Source organism: Mauremys reevesii, linkage group 2 (genome assembly GCF_016161935.1).
Source record: "Mauremys reevesii isolate NIE-2019 linkage group 2, ASM1616193v1, whole genome shotgun sequence".
NCBI lineage: Eukaryota > Metazoa > Chordata > Testudines > Geoemydidae > Mauremys > Mauremys reevesii.
In genome coordinates, this window is record NC_052624.1 from 180,287,466 (window position 1) to 180,306,511 (window position 19,046).

The following is a 19,046-nucleotide window of genomic DNA, read 5'->3' on the forward strand; positions in this document are numbered from 1 at the left end:
GGTTATTCCCATGTGTAAGTGTTAGCAGAATCTGGCCCTAAATTTCTCCCCAGTACCATTCTGAAGCATACCCAGATTCCTCATATAGAACCTGAGTTGCATGCGCTCAAAAATAAGATTGGGCCTAGAGCTAAGGGCAGGGGCTGGAGGAAGAGGCTTAAAACGCTGATAGAAAATCCCACCCTTTCTAGAAGTTTCTCTTTAAAAAATTTTTTTACATGGATTTTACAAAACTTTAACAAGTCAGTTCTTGAAGACCTGGGTCCCACTTCGATGTGTAATATAATTTACCACAGTCTGGGTGCTGAGGTTGCAGTAAATTAGGTCCTTGATATTTACTGTTAATGAGTCACTGAATAAATACATCTGTGTTACAAAAATAAACAGTTTTGATTTCCTGTGTGAACAATATGGCAAACATTTGTGCATGTTTCTTTGTTAAGTACTGAGAATGTTTACCTGTAAGAAGGAAAAAATAGTAATGGCTATGCACAGCAGGATTCAGGAGTGATTAGTGGAAGTCTGGAGAGTCTCCTCTCACTTGGACCCTCAGAAATTAGGAATGACTCCATCAAGCCAGTGGAGTGACACCAGTGTAAGTGCAGAGAATCTGGCACTCAGAATTTTCAGTTCTCATCTTGTGTTAAATTTTGCCTTATTTGCGTCCAACTGAATGAGAACAATAGCAAAAAACTGAAACCAGAAATACCTGACACAAATGTAATAATAATATATGGAGATATACCTATCTCATAGAGCTGGAAGGGACCCTGAAAGGTCATTGAGTCCAGCCCCCACTAGCAGGACCAAGGACTGATTTTGCCCCAATCGGCTGCCCTCAAGGATTGAACTCACAAGCCTGGATTAAGGAAGTGAATACTCAAACCACTGAGCTATCCCTCCTTCTCTATAAAGGAGTCTCTTTGCCATGTAGGATTAGAGCTTCAATGTGCTAGGTATGGTACAAGGCACAAATGAAAGCCATTGCCTGCTTGGAATAGTTTATAATCTAATTCAGACAAGATGCAACACATGAGTGTAGTAGGAGGGAAGACAACGGAGCCAGTAATAAGAATATGGGTTCATGTAGGCTAGACAGTATGGTTAAGGAAGAGAAAGAGCAGAGTGTGCGTCTTCTAAGTATAGTAGTCTGAGTAAAGGAGACAAAGGGAATGCACCTACAAAGAATGAGCCAAACTTTGTTCAGTGAAAACACTGATGGTCCTATACTGGGACTTCAACAGTGGTTTTGTGTGAATAAGGAGCTCAGCATCTGGCCCAATGATGAGTCCTCTTGGACCATGCAGTGCACTAGCTTGGAGGTTATATTTATATATATATATACACTGGACACAATCATATAATTTCAGTCTTCCAGAAACAGCTATCTGTATTTGGCATTAGGTCATTTCCAAGTGTTTCAGGAAATGTTACCAGCAATAGACAAGTGACCCTATTGAGATGTCACACTGATATAAATTTTCACCTTCTATAGCAGCTGAAAGTGAAAGAGCAGCTTTGTGGTATGATAGTGTTTCCCTAATGTATAAAGAGCCACAGAGATGTACGCATGTGCCTTTGCTGCTTTTATTCATCTAGTTTACATGACAAAATGAAAACACTCCCATATCATAAATATGCAAGTGGTTATGATGATACACAGAAATCCACACACCAGTGCCTGTAGCATCGTTGTACAGCAAAAGTTCTAATTTACGCATTTATTCTGGAGATCACTGACAGTAAATCAGTGTCTAGACAATGGGTGAGTTAAGCAGCTAGTTACCATATATAATAAATATTGTGTAATGCTGAAGGGGGTTAAGGAGGGTGGTGATTAAAAAGTACCAAGTAGATTACTGAGAATATAGCACTGACACTGTGAAGGTATAAGTGCAATAAAAATGAAAGAACATTAAGCAATTTGCGGGTCTGATTTTAGTGGCTTCATTGAACTGGTGGTGCCCTTCAATAGGACCAGGGAAGTTTTCACTGTTTGAAGCTTACTGTTTTATAAGGCAAAGCTGAGGATCTCCCTGGGTTAAATCCTTAAGACTGGAAGTCATGACAGAACTAGAGCGTAATGAGCCAGTCCTGCTGTAACAAACTGTGATTAGCCCAAGAGGATTTTTAATTTGATGTTAATTTATTGAATAAAATTATACATTTCTTTGAAAAGTTAAGAGAAGACTCTATAATTAATGTATTGTGTGTAATATGTGTACAACACATAGTGTGAGAATTTATAAACACCAAGTCAATGGGACGCTACACAGTCAAGGGTCCAATGAAAGACTGAGACTTGTGGATTTATAAGGTCTTAAAAATTGTATGAACACACTGTTGATCATTTGCAGAGGCCAAAATATTCAAAGCGAGGTGTCTAAACGTAAGCTTCTAAATTCATATTTAGGCACCTAATTAAGAGATCTGATTTTTCAAAACACCCCGCGCTTCCCATTGATGTTACTTGGCGTCAGCACGGCTACAAGGGGCTGTGGTAGTAGATCCCTATGCAAGACTGGGGCCTAAGACTGCACTGTATTTGCACTGCACTGTATTCTATAGACAATTGCGCCAAGTTTTGGCTCACTTTAATGACTGGTTTTGTGCCGAGTCCGTATTCATTCTCAAATATTAATGCAATCCTGACATGAATTGGCAGAAATATCCTGAAACTTCTTATCCTTGTGTATTTCCAGGGTGAAAGTGCTCTAAATACCCTGAGAAAGGCAGCCTTGGCATTTTTCCCTAATGAACTGGTATTGATCTGATTTGATCATTGCAGTTTCTTCCTTGAAATGGCAAAAGGGTGGGTATATAGGGAAGAAAGAAAAGCTCTGGGAGAATGGGATATACAAATCCCATATTTGGCAACACAGGTTTAATGTGGGATCAGGTGGCTTCAACCCATCACACCTGTAAAAGAGGAGCTTAAGAGAGAAGCATTCTTCACACAATACACAGTCAACTTGTGGAACTCATTGCCAGGAGATATTGTGGGTTCAAAAAAATTCATGGAGGATAAATACATCAATGGTTATTAGCCAAGATTGTAGGGATGCAACCCCATGCTGTGAGTGGTCCTAAACCTCCAACTCCCAGAAGGTGGGACTGGATGACAGGGGATGGATCATTCTATAATTGCCCTGTTCTGTTCATTCCCTCTGAAGCATCTGGCACTTACTCATGTTGGAAGACAGGATACAGGGCTAGATGGACCATTGGTTTGACCCAGTATGGCCATTTTTATGTCTGACCAGCTCAGCTGATGGCAGACAGGGATGGAGAGCAGACCTTCAGTCCTCAGCTCCTTGAGAGAAGGCTGACCAAAGGCAGGAGCTCCCCGATGACTGTTGCCCAAGGCCCCACCTGAAGAAAGGGAGGAGCAGATGCTACCTCACTTTGGGTATATCTACACAGCAACTAGACACCTGAGACTGGCCTGTGCCAGTCAATTTGGTCTTGTGGGACTCGGGCTGTGGATCTGTTTCATGGCTGTGTAGACGTCTGGGCTTGGGCTGGGAGTGGGAGGATCCCAGAGCTTGGGCTCTAGCCCAAGCCCAGACATCTACACAGCAGTGAAACTGCCCGGAAACCCAAGCTCCATGAGCCCAAGTCGGGGGGCATGGGCCCACCAGGGGTTCTTCTTTGCTGTGTAGAAACACCCTTTGAGAAGCAATCATTTCCCTCTACTACCTATGAACTCAGTTTAGGGACCACAACCTGAGATGCGCTCTCTGGAGGAAGAGTCTTAACTCAAGTTTGGGATGAATGATTTGTGTTAATTCCCCTTATTTCTGATCATTGACTGCCCTGGAAGAGGAGAAACTTTAAAGTGACCTTGCCAGAGGGCCAAATCACAGCAAGAGGCAGACTACCCCAGTGCTAGAGTGACTGCTAGCAGGAGGTACCTGGTGGGGAGGCATTAGTTGTGAGTCAACCCCTTCACAGAGAGAGATACAAGCCTGTTTAATGTCACTATTTTAATAAATATCACCCCACCAAGTGGCTTTGGGTGGTGCTATAAAATGTACTTAAAACCCATTTCTAAAAATACAGTAAAATATGAACACAAAAAACCACCCTATGTTAAATCAACAAGTCAAACAAACTGAACGGGGTCCCGTACAAAAGATAAAAAGGGAGAAAAGGCATGGGTAAGAAAGAAGATATCTACAGATGTGGCCAACACTGTTTTCTACAAACACCTTTTCTGTGGGTATGTACGTGGTGGGAAAATGTAATGAGATAGATTTCAAGTGAGAGAGAGTTCTACACCCTAAGGCCTGCCCATAGCAAAGGCACAATTGGCTGCTGACCTCATGTGTGATGACACCAGTTTGATGTGGATTTCCAAAACATTGCCTCAGCCATGATGTGTGCCCTAGAAAGCTTGCATGACCCTGATGCCTGAGGCACAATCTGGAAAGCCTTCCATTAAAGCTTTTATAAATTCTGCATGTCCTTGATACAGATGGCTAGGATGGAGGGAGCAGCAGGCAAGGAACCACCTGGGCTGTCAAGGCTGGTCTGGAGAGAATGGGGGAGAGAGAGAGACACACACACACAAGGGGAGTAAGAGTGTCCATGTGGCAGATGGAAGGAAGGGGAAAGGCAGATGGGGAGACCGTCAGTGGTCATAACAGAGGTGGGAGCAGGTTCCAACCTGGCACAGCTTCCAGCTCCACCTGAGTCCTATGCAATTTGTAAGCTCCCAGATGGATTCCTGTCACAAAACCAAAAAATCTAAAGAGAACTTCCCACTTTATCATTAAAAAACAAAGAAACCAACCTATTTTCCCCTCCTTTTCAGGTGATCTTTAAGATTTTCTCCTCCTTTTCAGGTGATCTTTATTTCCCTGAAGTAAATGTTTCAATCTTAACTCCACATTACCAAAGATTTTTTTTTGCCTTGCATCAGAGAAGGTTTCTTATGACTAACAGCCTAATTCTCACACTAAACTTTGTGTGTATTTTATTATCAAGATTGTTGGGGCTGCACTTGGAGATAAGGGGATGTATATTTTCCTTTTTGCCTCCATTTATCAGACTAGGGATGATCCTAGAGATGCTGTTAGGGAACCCGGCTGTGGCCTGGGTGATGAACGGAACATGTTCTAAAACCCATCCACCCATCTTGTTTCCTTAAGTGAAGAAGCAGACATGTTCCATGTCAAAACACATAATACACATTGTAAGCCTCCTGGAACAAGGACTGCAGGGCTGATTGTGCACTGCCTAGCTCCTATGTACTCCATAACACCAGCCCAATGCATAACTTGGTGAATATTATTTGTATTAAAGTAGTGCTGAGACGCTCTGATTGGGATTGGTCCCCCATTGTGCTAGGCACTGTACAAACATTGTTTTGTCCAGATCAGGCAAAATGACGGAGTTCACTAACCCGACCTTCTTAGCGGAATGTAGACAAACCTTAGTAGGACAGTTCCTGTCCCAAAGAGTTTATAATGTAAATAGAAAAGCTGGACAAAGAGTGCAAAAAAGGAAGTTTTCCCCCCCAGAAAAATAGTGAACTGATGCTCTGAGACCATAGGTAATTTAGCCAAGGACACACAGAAAGGCTGTGGCAGAGTAAGGAATTGAACCCAGGTCTTCTAAAGCCCCAGTAGATCAACTACAAGCTGATCCTGTACCCCCAGGTCAGAATGGCATTTTACACCTGCTTTTCAAAGGCTTGAGATGCAAGGCATTGGAGAACGGGATCTTCTGTCTTCTACCACAGGAAGACAGCACTTTTCAGGGTTTTTTTTTTTAGCTGTTATATCTATTGCCTAACTCCCATTCTCCAAAGCAATGTAGCTCAGAGTATCCCCTTGGTCTGTGGTATTCATTCCACACCTCAGCTTTGAGCAGCACAGGGAGGGTTCATAGATTCTAGGGCTGGAAGGGACCTTGAGATGTCATTGAGTCCAGTCCCCTGCCCTCATGGAAGGACCAAATACTGTCTAGACCATCCCTGATAGACATTTATCTAATCTATTCTTAAATATCTTCAGAGATGGAGATTCCACAACTTTCCTATGCAGTTTATTCCAGTGTTTCACCACCCTGACAGTTAGGAACTATTTCCTAATGTCCAACCTAAACCTCCCTTGCTGCAGTTTAAGCCAATTGCTTCTTGTTCTATCCTTAGAGGTTAAGATGAACAAGTTTTCTCCTTCCTCCTTATGATGTACCTGAAAACTGCTATTGTGTCACCTCTCAGTCTTCTCTTTTCCAAACTGAACAAACCCAATTCTTTCAGCCTTCCTTCAGAGGTCATGTTCTCTAGACCTTTAATCATTCTTGTTGCTCTTCTCTGTACCCTCTCCAATTTCTCCACATCTTTCTTGAAATGTGGTGCCCCGAACTGGACACAATACTCCAGTTGAGGCCTAACCAGCACAGAGTAGAGCGGAAAAATGACTTCTCGTGTCTTGCTCACAACATACCTGTGAATGCATCCCAGAATCATGTTTGCTTTTTTTGCAACAGCATCACACTGTTGACTCATATTTAGCTTGGAGTGGAGTACTTTGCATATGTCTTTATTAAACTTCATCCTGTTTACCTCAGACCATTTCTCCAATTTGTCCAGATCATTTTGATTTATGACCCTATCCTCCAAAGCAGTTGCAATCCCTCCCAGTTTGGTATCATCTGCAAACTTAATAAGCGTACTTTCTATGCCAATATCTAAGTCATTGATGAAGATATTGAACAGAGCCGGTCCCAAAACAGACCCCTGCGGAACCCCACTTGTTATACCTTTCCAGAAGGATTGGGAACCATTAATAACTACTCTCTGAGTACGGTTATCCAGCCAGTTATGCACCCACCTTATAGTAGCCCCATCTAAGTTGTATTTGCCTAGTCATGGACGGACCAATCACACCATTCATCAGAGCCACAGAAAAGAGCCCTTCTTCATTGGCTGTAGCTTCTCCACACCCCAGCTATTGATGGCTGCAGCAATAAAATGGCTGGACCTTTCCTACCACACAGAGAAAGGGGGAGGAGAACAGATGAGGGGGACCATGCAGTGACTAGTAGTGACAGGTTAAGCTGCCGGAGGGTGCTCTCCTGGTCAGAAGTCATATCTTGGCTTCCAGTTAAATTGCTTAAAAAGCACTTCTTAAATAAACCCAGTTGGGATTTTTTTTTTAATAAAGAGGGTTTTTTTAATATCTGAAAAGTGTTCTTGGGAGGGTGAGGCCCCTTCCACTTGTTAGAGAGGTGAAAAACTGCCGCCATCAATACTGGGACTGCAAAAGCACTGTGCAAAACAAAATATTATAGAATGAGACGTACAACACAAATCAATATTACAGGAACTTTGAAATACTGTGTAAAGAAATATTTTAGACCACAGAGACTCAGGAATGCTGCTGACGTGGTTGTAGAAATCAATACGTGAGGGTGATTATGAAATACGTTTCATTTCCAAAACACAAACTATAGGTCCCAGTCTTCCCAGGAGATCAGCTAGTGTGGACCCTTGCAGAGTTGTGTTGAAATCAGTGAAGCTCTTGAGGTGTCCATGCTATTGGATTGGATTGTACATCTAGGGCCTCAAATAAGATACAGATACGGTTGTAGGGATGAGAAAAAACCTGTGGGAAAGCAAGGCAATTCTAAGATGAGGATAAATGTATAGAGAAACAAATGTTTGAAATTCAGGAAAATCAGAATTGAGGTTTCACAAATAACCATAATTGACCCCCTCCTAACCCCCCACATTTTCTTCTGGCTTAACACTAATTTTGGAAAGCTTCAGGTTAGAAGGAAATGGCTGGGTGGGGTGTGTGTGTGTGTGTGAGAGAGAGAGAGAGAGAGACTGTGTGTGTGTGCACGCTGAAGTTATAAGCAGAGTAGGCATGGACAGACTGGCCCAGGATACTTAGGCTGCTAAAATCATTTCAGGCTGTCCAGTAAATGGCCTGTATTTTTGTTTGGCTAGGCACTGTTGCTAATTTTTAATAGTGCTCAGCCATTAAATAATAGTTATTTGCCATACAGATGAAGAGGCCAGTGGGAAATTTGCATTAGAGAGAAGGCTGTTGGAGGATACTAAGTGAATACAGTACTGATCTGCCCTCGGAGGAGGTGTCTGCTGTAGCTTGTGCCTTTAGCACCCGGACCTGAGACCCAGTGAGTTGCCCAAGGGTGAGAGTGGGAATGGTCAAAATCAGATTTAGCATGAAAATGGTCTTACTACACGTATCATTCCAGGACGGAGAAAGCGCTGTTGATGTTCCCATTGGCATTGTGCTAGGTGGGGTCAGGCTAAACACAGCCAGAGCCCTCTGCAGGCAAGTTTGTTTTGGTCCCCCAACCATGTTGTTATTTGTCCCCTGCCTTCATTTATTACTGAAAGTGAATGGCATTTTAAGAATCTTAACCTGATCATGATTGTTTACAGCATAGCTTGTTTAAAAAACTCCCCCTTCAATGGATCACATAAATAACATGTTAAATTCTGAAGGGAAATTGACTTTTATTCAGACTTGTGCAGTCCAGCATCATCTTAGACAAATAGGACCTAACTCTAAATGTTGGCAGGATGTGAAGTGGGTTGAATTTCACATACTCTCAATACTTTGGCTCACACAGAGAGTGTGGTGGTACAGTCTTGATGGCTTGCTTTGCTAGCTGGGGTTGGATTCCTGCAGCATATCTTCCTGATATTAAGGATCAAAAAGAGCATTCTTGAAGGGAGGAGGGGCAATCTGGAAGGTTTCCTAAAAACCCAATCTTGTAATTCCACTGAGTGATGCTAGAAACCCACAAGTCAGACGTGGAAAAATTGGAAAGAGTCCAGTGGAGGGCAACAAAAATGATTAGGGGGCTGGAGCACATGACTTATGAGGAGAGGTTGAGGGAACTGGGATTGTTTAGTCTGCAGAAGAAAAGGATGAGGGGGGATTTGATAGCTGCTTTCAACTACCTGAAAGGGGGTTCCAAAGAGGATGGATCTAGACTGTTTTCAGTGGTAGCAGATGACAGAAAAAGGAGTAATGGTCTCAAATTGCAGGTGTAGGTTGGATATTAGGAAAAACTTTTTCACTCAGAGAGTGGTGAAACTCTGGAATGGGTTACCTAGGGAGCTGGTGGAATCTCCTTCCTTAGAGGTTTTTAAGGTCAGGCTTGACAAAGCCCTGGCTGGGATGATTTAGTTGGGAATTGGTCCTGCTTTGAGCAGGGGGTTGGACTAGATGACCTCCTGAGGTCCCTTCCAACCCTATATTCTATGATTCTATCGTTAGGGGGGCATCAGGGATAAAGGCTGCTACGCTTTCTCCAAAAATGGCTACAGGAAGTAGTTGACCAGCTATATGCACTAGAGCCCTTAATAGACCCTTCAGTTTTTGGTGCTTTCTGAGAGAGAATGAGCAGCCTTTGGTTTCTTCTGAGCCTGAATGAATGTGCTGTGTGGTACAGAGGCCTCCTGCAACCAGCTGTTGATATGAAGAAGCACTTCTAAGTGAAGGCTTTTCCTAGTGGGAGAGGTGAAAGGGGCAGCGCACGGATGTGAGAGGACACAGGGTGGTCTTAGACTCCTTTTCTTTCGCTATAGATAATTCTATCTGTGGCCCAAGCAGTTTTTCCCTGGTGTAGGGTAGGTCCTAAAAATTCTTCTAGACCTTCTCGTGGAACACAGAGGCCTACAGCCACACAGAGGTAGGGAATCTACCCTGACGCAGTAGCTGTTACCCACAGCAAAGTCTGCCCATACCTGATCAAAAGGCCCTCCAATTGCACCAAGGGACTCAACATCATCTGGCAGGGAGAGCGCGGAACTGTGAAGGCAGGATCAGAGATAAGCAAGTGACCTGGCCAGTGTCCCTGAACACACCCTGTCATTCAGGATTTTCTGTCTGTCTCCATGGCCAGAAATAAAGCGAAGGGAGGGTGGTGGTGGTGGTCCCCTGTAATTTTAAAGTTACATGAAGGTGATGCTTCACTAGCAATGCATCATAGGTCATCTCCTGCTGTTGCTGCTTATTCAGAAGTGCTCTTTCATCAGATGAGCCAGAGCGCAGTTTCCCCAGCTTCAGGCACTGAGATACAGAAGGTGTGCTGGAGTCTTTTTTAATATCTGAAAATGTTCTTGGGAGGGTTGATTCAGTGATGAAGCTCCCACACTGGGCATAGAGGGAAGTTGGGGCTCTGTTGACACAAGTGGTGCTAACAGAATCCTGGTACTCAATGGTGAAAGCTGAGTCACTTGTGTGCTGTGAGGGTTTGTCCTTGAAGCTCTGTGTGCCAGCCTTGTGCCAAATTTACAGGGAATCTCCTGGTGGTGCCTTGAGTAGGGACTGAAGGTGTTTCCCATGATGCTATAATGCTCAAAATACCATCTTCAAATGGAACTGTCTTCTGTGGACTGCATGCTGGACCTCCAGCCAGATGATGCAATGAATGGCACTCAGTTATTAGTGTTTTGATGCTACACTGTAAGCACCCAACCCTCCACTTCTGTCCTTAGGGGTCAAAAGTATAGAGCTTGAAGAGTTCCACTTTTCTCATGGTGGGAGCGCAAGATGCTGGAATGAGAATCCTGTCTAGATGGTATTTCAAGAGAAATTCATCCCTAGTTTACTGGGGTAAACCATCAAATAAAAACCCCAAAAGGCATGGTGGGGTGGTGGGTGGGGAAACAGGCTTTGTATCCTGTCAAACTGAAATAGCACCTGTCCTCTTTATGTGGTGGCAGAACAAGGAGAAGTTACAGCAGAACCTTTAGGTTTGGAAGCTGCCAAGAAAGAAATGCCAAAGAAGCTGGAGGCAGCAGAAGCTGAGTTTGCAATAGCACTGGAGCCCTGGTCAACCCAGCCGAAGCATATTGTTGCTGTTTTATTAAAAAGGTTGATCTGGAGAATGTTGTGTTTGAGATTCAGCGTCGTGCCTCTGAGCCTAGATTTCAAGCCTTTATTTATATGCCTAATTGTTGCTATGGCAATTCAATATTTAAAGAGGTAATTATTGCTGATCTTGTTGCATGTGTCCATTTCTGATGTCCAGCTGTTAGCTCTTTAGCTCCAGACTAGCAGATTAATTACTGCTATTGATTACTTTGAGCTTCTCTCTTCACACCTGCAGTCTGTGTAATTAGCCAGTGGCCTCCTCTGAAAATTAGGAGCAGTTTCATTCTGGCACCTTGCCATTTCCCAGCCATGTGCATTGCACTGATGAACAAAAGCAAATCTACTTTAAATAGAGATATCTGGGTAATGTACTCTTTGTGTTTTGAACTATCCATGGATAATTCAAATTACCCTGTGTTAGCAAATATTACACCTCATCTGAAGACCATCTACAAAAAAAAAATCCCAAACACTGGTGTTTATTCCTATAACCACAAGTAAATGTGCTCTTAGCTTCCTTAAATTTGTTATTGTTGTGCTTTTGCAACAGATGCGACCCAGACATCTAGGCATGGGCTCTTCTACTCCAGACCTGCTTTCCTGATGCAGGGGTATCCTTTCTTCTTCATTCACATGCATGTAGTTTTCACCATTGGTAGCGGATGTTACGCTTCCGCATCCGAAGACCAAACCCATTAAGGGTGAGTGAGTAAGGGGGTCCTTACCTTCCTAAGGCAGAGAATAGGGATATTAGGTTAGCATGAAGTGGTTCATGACACCTCCCTTTATGCACCACATTTTTCTCTGGTGTCCATTCGCCCCCGTCCTGGTCATCTCATCATGGGATGCCAATAGCCACTCATGGTCAATGGCCTCCCCTGTGAAGGAAAATCTGTTGAAGAAGTTGCCATTGTGACACTTTCTGCTTCTGTTGAGTCAAGGAGTGATGGTTTCAAAGATGGATTTTCAAGCAGTAAAGGTGTGCTCCACTACCAACCAGGCCAGTTGATTCATTCAGTCCAAAAGAGAAACCTTTTGTTTATTTAACTGCTATTGCCACGTGTAGGGCTTGGTAACATGTAAGTCAACATAAACAGCGTTTCTGCTGCATACATACAATCTAGGCTTATAGCAGACCCAGGACAGCCAAAAACCGTAGTCCTGGGGGTCTATGAAATGAAGAGCACGGAAGTTCCGTGACTCTGAATTTACTTTTGTATAAAGTCTGTGTGTTTGTATTACGCTGAACCTTTCCACTTGCTGTCAGTGAATAATATGCTCTGAGCTCAGGGGTGAATAGTGACAAAATCTAGGTGCTGCCTGCTTCTTAGGTCAAATGTACTGTTGCTGTTGCCATGTTGGTCCCAGGATATTAGAAAGACAAGGCGGGTGAGGTAATATCTTTTATTGGACCCATTTCTGTCGGTGAGAGAGACAAGCTTTGGACCTTACACAGAGCCGAAGAAAAGCTCAGCATATGCTGGAAAGCTTGTCTCTCTCACCGATAGAAATTGGTCCAATAAAAGATATTATCTCACCCGCCTTGTTTTTCTCAGGACAAATACAGCCTAGTTGGAGCCAAAGTTATTGTGAAGGTAGTGACCAGAAGACAGGCATCTACTCACTGATCCCGTGCAATCGTTGTTTTAGAGTGTTTGGTACAGCACTGGCCTTTAGACCAGAAGGTCCCCAGCTGGAATCTCATCACTGCCACTTGTTCCTAGATTAAATTCTAAATTGCATACTGTCATTTGGAGGCCTTCTGTGCAGGGGCTCATCGAGTCACCAGTTATTAGGAATGCCTCCTATTATCACAACCCTAAAAGCTATTTGAACAGAAGCCTAATGTGACTGTGATTTCCAAGAACCATTTGCTGTTATTGCAGCTCTGCTTTTTTTGTGAGCAAGAGAAGCAAACCAAAGTTGCTTTCACGTAGCCTGGAGGGGAGGGACGGAGACGCAGCGGCACTGGAGTGACATTCTGCTGGCAATAAATGTAAACTCACCAAAAGTAAACTATAGCCTTCCTCTTCTTTTTTCTTTTTAACTACAGCAGAGTCAGCTCTACTACTGGAAAACAAACATGTTCATTTTATTAAAAGAGTTAAATTTGCAGGATTGTTAAATCTTCCTCATTTCAGTTTTACTTTGGCTAAATATTTTTTTTAAAGTAGCTTTAAAAGCTAGTTGCTAAAGATATGAATAGAAGCTACTCCCTGTGCTGCCCTTGCTGGGCTGGAAAGGGATTACTGTTGTGTAAAGAGGAACAATGAATACCTGACATCAAGGTTAGAAATCCAGATTGGAGCTGAAATTGCACCTGCAAAATGAACGCAAGTCAAGCAGTAATTTGTGTGCACAAAATGGGAGGCTGCAAGCACACACCGAAAGCCACATGTGGGAGTAGAAGTCTAAATTCTGTTGGGATATGAATAATAGAGCAAAGATGCTTAGAAGTGAACCAACTCTGCCATACTATGGACCCCAGTGGAAATAGGACTGAGAGCTTTTGAAAAATCCCACTCTAAATCCTTATTCTGTTAAATCCCTCAATGAACGTCAAATGAGAGTTTTGACTGGGGAAAGGACTTCAGTATTTGGCCTTTTTCCTTTAAAAAAAAAAAAGGTCCCTACTCTAGTAGCTATACTTTCATAACATGTTAAATGGGTTCTGCTGTGTGTACATCTGTGTGACAGATCCTCAGCTGGTGTCAAATGGACGTACTCCGCTGCAGTGAATTGTTCAATGCTGATCTACACCAGCTGAGAATATGGCCCAAGATTTTGTATTAATCTTGCATAATACAGTAGTTGACATAAAACTTCCAGCTCTGGCTTTCATTATTATACCTCATGGCCCTTGATGGTGATAAGCCTGTCCAGAGGGGTATTTCAGGCATAAGGTGATAGGTTCCTGCAGATTCTTATAAAGCTCCCTCGTAGCAGGAGGCCTGCAAGGTGTGCGAGCACCTCCCCAAGACAACCTCCCCTGGCGCCTAGAGCACAACTTAAAGCTGGAGCCCTGGAAGGAAAATAGTGGTGCAGCACGCTGCCCTCCCCACTCAGGCTTCTGGCCAGCCTGAGGTGGGAAAAAAAAGGCATTACCTGCCATCATTGTCTTCTGGGAACCCAAGAGCACCAACTCATCCAATACAATTCAGAGGAAGCAAAGAGTCCAGTGACATGTACATGGCTCAAGCTTCTTTCCTGTAGATATTTTGACCTATCTATTGGCATTGCTCAGTTTTATATAGATTGAGCCTAGGACAAATTGTTCTAATCCATGTTCCTAATTTTGGTAGACACTAAAACAAAGACACTGTAGGATCTGGATTCAATAAAAAGGAGCAACGGTCCTGATCATGCTTCAGGCAAAACCACCTTACTGTCCTGCCCACGATTACATTGATTCACTAAGCAGTGACACTGGAAATCCTGGTTGTACGACGCCCCTCCTACGTGAAAACCCTTGGGGGGAAAAATGTAAATCCTAATATAACAGCCTATAGTGCCTCTTGAAGAGGAAGGAATGAACCTACAAAAAGACTGCTGCCTCCATTCTTGTAAGAACCTATCTGCCATGCAACAACACTTATGATCACTGCTATCAAAGGCCCCTGGTCGATCTAGTAAAAGTGTCACTCATCCTGTACTTCCCAGAGTAAGCATACCTGCTTCTAAACTGCTTAAAGGTGCTTTGATTTATAGCCAGCCAGCTCTGCTGATTGTCTTGGAGAGGAGTCAAGGCAGGAGCCTGCCTTCCCTCAATTTAGGCACTTAAATACTATGGTGGTGGGCAGCGTATAAGACCTGAACAGAATAGAAACTGCTCCTTCCCCTTTTGTGATAACAAGCACCCGTGTGGGTGCATGGTAGGAGTGAACCTGCACATTGTACATGCTACATACCATACCTTTCCATCACTGCTCCTCTCATCCTGCCTCTCCCATTCCCCTCACTTGTTTGTTACTCTAATTTGTGTTTTCCTTTTAAAATTTAGCTCGTGAGCTCTTTGGGGCAGGGACTGTCTTTCACTCTGTGTTTGTACAGGGCCTAGCACAATAGGAGTCTGATCTGATTCTACTGAAATATAAGTAAATAATAATGAGAGTGGGAGAGAGGGCAACATGTGGTGACATAGATTAGGAATGTGCACACTTAGCAGGTTTCATGTCAAATGGATCTGTTTTGTGTTCTAGGTTTAAAATACCAGTGATTCCTTGTTTATTTATAACAGTATATTGAATTTTCTGGAGTTATACCTGGTATGAATTTGGACTATTGGCTCACATTCAGCCTTGGCATAAGCAGACACAATTACCATTGACTTCAGGTAGAGCTGCACTCACTTACTACACCAGGTTTGAATTTGTTCCATTGTATTTAAGATACTTGCATTTGTGTGTGATTTATTCTCCTCCTTAATGACATAGCGATTACACTCTCCTTTATAGTATCCTGAAGTTTTCCTTTTAAATAGGTGCAATTGGGAACTGATTTAGAGCCTATGTGCCTTTCACTAGCCCAGTGAGACCATACTGGGCCATTACTGGATTACACCGTATCAAATGCAGAGGCACTCAGATTATACTTTAAGATTTGCTCTGCATACATGGTATGTTGTGTTTCATTCTGTCACAGAATCAGAAAACTCTTGATCCAATATCCTACCGACCTGCCTGCAAGAATAGGATTTAAGATAAAGAGTGAGGTGAATGATCCATTTCAGGCTGTAATGGAGCATCAACTGAGATTCATACCATATCTGTTTAATACCATGGTATTAATATCATAGCTGAGTGAGGTGAATGATTCATTCCAGTTGCAATAGAGCATCAACTGAGATTAATACCATATCTGTTACCAAAACCAACCCCTAAAACCACACTATTGCCACCTCCTGTGTACAAATTTTCCTGCATGTGTCTCATGTGCCAGAGTATTACTTTTTAGGTAAAGGGGCCAATCTAACCAGAGTGTCTTTCGATATCCATTACTAACTAATGCAATATCTGCCCTGTTCATGGGCCAGTAAAAAAAAAAAGCTACATTATAAAGACCTTATGCAGTACAGCTGCAGTGAGTTTTCTATGTGGCTAAGTGTCTTCAAAGAGCATTTGAAATCCTCATTGTATCCCCCTGATATAAGATTCCTTTTCTCAAGGGATTTATTTTATGATTTGCTATATAATCTGTGATCTACCAAAATTACTTCAAAAACAGAGAAAACGTGGTTTGATCTGGGTTTGTGTGTCCCATCCATACTATCCACTCTCACCCTAATGAGCTGAAACTACATTAGCAAAATCTTAGGCACATAAATTGACTTTAAAACTTGGTTTGATGATCCTACTAAGACATTCAATTAATTCTATTTTGCTACAAGCTAATTTATGACTTTGTGTTTGTTAAAAAAAAATGTTGAACATACAAATCAGTAGGAGACAAGGTAATGAATTATTCTACCTTCCTTCATGCTCGTCTCTTCACACTTCACTACAGTGGGGATGGAAGAGGGAATATGAAAGAAGTGTCTTTTGATGTATGAAATGTGGGTATTTTCTCATACTGAGCAGTATCTAACTGGTGTAAATACATAATCAGGCCCTCTAGGAGATGCTAATTAGTGCAGTAATGTTAGTTTATTAATTGCCATTACATTTCTCATTGTTTCACCAGTGAACGTGTCTTTTCAGGAGAACAGATCTGGTATGACATGTCGGCAGAATTTATTTGTCTTCTTGGCATATGAAGACAAGTAGCCTGGTAAAGCTGTGATGTATTAACAGCGGTCTGTGAGATTTGTAACAAAGTCCACAAAGTGCATGTGCTGCTGCAAGATCTGGACTTGGGGGGCTGGGGGGGGGGAGAAGAACCCACAGAGGTTTTGATAGCAATTACTGCTCCATCCCCCTACTCAGTGTGTTTTTAATGAGCGCTCCGAAATCACAGGTAGTAAAACTTTCCCTTTTTGATGTGGCAGAATACATTGACAAGACATACTGCAGGAGAGTTAGTTCAAAGGCAAACAGCCAGAGAATACAATCACATTAGGTGAGGCTGCTCTGTATAATTGAGTTCCTCCCATCTTTGGAAAGTGATAGAAGACAGGGTTGAGAGGAAACTGTCCCTTAACAATTCCCTCTTCCTGCATCTCCATCTTATTAATATAAATCAATACTCTCCCTGTGTTGTTCACATTTTTAAACTATAATTATCACTTGCTGTATTGCCTGTGCCAGAGATGAAGAGCCAGAAATATATATTTCAGTAAATAATAAGGATCTAATTGTGCAACCCCCCTGCACCCACTGGCTGAGGTGGGTTGTAAGTAGGCAAGCAGCGGTGGGAGATGTGTTGGGGGGGATGTAGAACTCTGCAGAGATTAAATCAATTTGCTCCTTGTTTCAGGCTGACAACAATTGCTGAAAACATACTACCTTTTTAGGTGTTGCTCCTGCTGGAAAAAGGTTGCGTGGGTTCTGCTGACTGACTGAAACAGGTGGCTCATTACCCCAACTGGATGTAAAGCTTTCTAGATAGAGAGGACCTAGGGTGCGGGCTGATCAGATCTCAGATAAGAACCCTAGTTGCAGCCAAGTTTTTGGAGAAAGTTTGAGTTTCTTTGTTAATAAAGCCACACCCTGGGAAGAAGTTTTTGATTCTACACAGTGTGTAGAATCCTGGTGTGTCTTATTTTGACTTTGGTTTAGGTCAGTCTAACAAAGGTGCACACATACCTTCCTGCACAAGTGAATCTAGCCCTGGGGCTCTATCTAGGCAATCACAAAATCTTTCTCTCAGACATGTACATACTGTGGTTGAATTTAGTGCTCATGAAAATCTGGAACTAACAAACTCCACTTCAGGTTTTAATTCCTTAAAATAAGGACCGTGTTTTAATATGTCTTTGAGCAGCTCCTGGCACAATGACACTGCCACTTTGGGACAACTGCTGGTTACTATTATACAAATAATAATGCGACTGACTTGAATTAGGTATAGCATGACTATGTGGCACTGAAGCATTTCATAGAATCATAGAATCTCAGGGTTGGAAGGGACCTCAGGAGGTCATCTAGTCCAACCCCCTGCTCAAAGCAGGACCAAACCCAACTAAATCATCCCAGCCCGGGCTTTGTCAAGCCTGACCTTAAAAACCTCTAAGGAAGGAGATTCCACTGCCTCCCTAGGTAACCCATTCCAGTGCCTCACCACCCTACTAGTGAAAAAGTTTTTCCTAATGTCCAACCTAAACCTTCCCCTCTGCAACTTGAGACCATTACTCCTTGTTCTGTCATCTTCTACCACTGAGAACAGTCTAGATCCATCCTCTTTGACCCCTTTCAGGTAGTTGAAAGCAGCTATCAAATCCCCCTCATCCTTTTCTTCAGCAGACTAAACAATCCCAGTTCCTCAGCCTCTCCTCATAAGTCATGTGCTCCAGCCCCTAATCATTTTTGTCCCGCTGGACTCTCTCCAATTGCCCTCCCTGACTCTCTCCAATTATATCACATCCTTCTTGTAGTGTGGGGCCCAAAACTGGACACAGTACTCCAAATGAGGCCTCACAGTGTGCTGAGTAGGGGAATGATCACATCCCTCGATCTGCTGGAAATGCCCCTACTTATACAACCCAAAATGCCATTAGCCTTCTTGGCAACAAGGGCACACTGTTGACTCATATTCAGCTTTTCGTCCACCGTAACCCCTAGGTCCTTTTCTGCAGAACTGCTGCCCAGCCATTCGGTCCCTAGTCTGTAACAGTGCATTGGATTCTTCCGTCCTAAGTGCAGGACTCTGCACTTGTCCTTGTTGAACCTCATCATATTTCTTTTGGCCCAATCCTCTAATTTGTTTAGGTCCCTCTGTATCCTATCCCTACCCTCCAGCGTATCAACCACTCCTCCCTTTCCACATACCCTACAGTCCTGACTAGCAACATTCTCACTGCTTCAATCAAATGGGTCTCATTTGAGAAAAGACTGCAAATCATGGGTGTGTGTGGGTGTTAGTTTTGTGAGGTGGGCAAATGGGGCACTGAGCTGAGATGACTACATTCATTTTCACATATGTCCCCCAAAGTGGGGGCTGAGCTTAGATGTAAGGTTAGTCCCTTACTCATATCTGGTATTATATCTATACATGTTTATGAAGTGTTCTTGGCTCACTGCT